Below are 1,981 nucleotides of genomic sequence, written 5' to 3' on the forward strand. Positions count from 1 at the left end.
GCTACAGGCTGAAAGGGGGCAGCCTGAGGATCGCGCACAATGTGTGAAAAGCAGAAGAGAGGAGATAAGTGGGGACCATCTCTCACAGAGACTGTCCCTCTCACTGCTGGTCAGGTCATAGGCACACAAGGCTCAGTCCAGAGGACTCTGATGTGCCTAGGGCCATGTGGAGGCAGGGGGATGCCGGAAGAGAACTTATGCTTGTTCACAGATGATCAGATGGGGAAAAAAAAAATGTACAACTGAGCAACTGAGCAGTGTTCTACGTTAAGGCTGGCTTTCCAGTCCTGCTTAATCCTTTCCTTCCTTTTCTGTTTCTCCAATTAAAAGTGTAATAAGTGGCCAGGCGTGGTGGCGCATGCCTTTAATCCCAGCACTCAGGAGGCAGAGGCAGGCAGATCACTGTGTGTTCAAGGTCAGCCTGGTCTACAAAGTGAGTCTATGACAGCCAAGACTACACAGGGAAACCCCATCTCAAAAAACCAAAAGCCACACCAAAACAAAACACAAAAAAGGTGCATTACTTGTCCTTCCACACTACTGCATGACCAGCCCAGGTTATGTCCCAGCCTTTACCACTGTGGTTCTGAGCTTTTCAAAGTCTGGTTCCCTAGTGTACACATGCCTGGCATTTTTCTCTATAATTACAGGTACAAGTCCACCAGCCCAACTGCACTAATACTAAGTGTAGTGGTAATGCTAGAATTTTGGCTTCTTTTAAAAATCACAGAAATACTATAAGAATATGTTTTTGTTTTAGTCCCAGGTGCGGGGATATGGACTGCTTCACAGCAGATGACTATGATTTGCCTCGTGCTCCAGCAGAGGCAAAGTTTTGCCAGCCACAGGTAGTTTCTGAGATTGTGTGACATTTGGAATTCTGGGGACTCTTCAGAGGGTACATAAATGCTACAGACCTGAAAGAGGGTCAGGTGGCTGTTGGTTGTTTAGGGAGATTGGTTTTTGGTTGTTGTTGGTCTGGGTCTGTTAAGTAGTTGTGTACAAAGAAGAAACAAGAAGAAAGTAGATAGCCCTACTCAAAGACCAAACTTCCCTCAGAGAAATCGACACCCCTAGTCAGCAGGAAGTAGTCTAACAATAAATTCACCCTCTTTCTGGCCCCTGACTTTCTTCAGAGATCTCTTTCTTTTCCTCTCTTTGGCCTTTTTTCCCCCTCTCACATCTAGTGTTGGGGGTTGAAAGGAAAGAAGAAAAGGGTGGGAGAAAGAAGAAGGCACAAAGTATTGAAAGTCTGGTCACAACTAAGGGCTTCACCCTCTAGTCAGGTCACCACAGGAAGTTGTCACCACAGGACGTCGTCCCTGGATCTCATCACTGCATCACTAACTGCCAAACCTATTACCGCAGCCAACCTTGTCTCAGTCTTGCCTCCTGCCAGTTTCTCCTCTACCTCTGTGTTGCTCCCCCTGCCAGTTTCTCCTCTATCTCTGTGTTGCTCCCCCTGCCAGTTTCTCCTCTACCTCTGTGTTGCTCCCTCATGTCTCCCTTTGCCTGACTCCACCATCCCATGCATAAGCCTTCCCATTAGCTGGGCACTGAGGAAATTCCAGGCTGCAGTGCTGGGCTGTGCCTTCTCTGGGCCACAGCAGGACTCGCTTTGCTGTGTGCAGTCTGCTCTCTGCTCCTTCCTCTCCTTGGCTCAGTAGGGGAAGCAGAGCCAGTTGTGTTATGATCAGTCCCTGTGTCTCAGCCTCCTCTAAATTCTTTAGTGGTTCTTACTGCTCCTGCCTGACTGAGAACCAGCAGCCAGTGCTGCTGAGGGCTGAGTAATGTGGGCCCTAGGGACTTCGGTGGCAGGAGGACTTGTGTTCTCTATGTTGAACCTGCAGGCATACCAGGAAGACTTGCAGCCAATGAACAACTTTCCTCTCAGTTTTGAGAGGTGAAATGTCCGTCCTCCCTGGGTGAAATGCCCAACACCCTCCAGAAGGACCCCACTAACTCTTTTAAAAAAGGGCGA

Source organism: Acomys russatus, chromosome 21 (assembly GCF_903995435.1).
Source record: "Acomys russatus chromosome 21, mAcoRus1.1, whole genome shotgun sequence".
In the NCBI taxonomy this organism is placed as follows: Eukaryota; Metazoa; Chordata; class Mammalia; order Rodentia; family Muridae; genus Acomys; species Acomys russatus.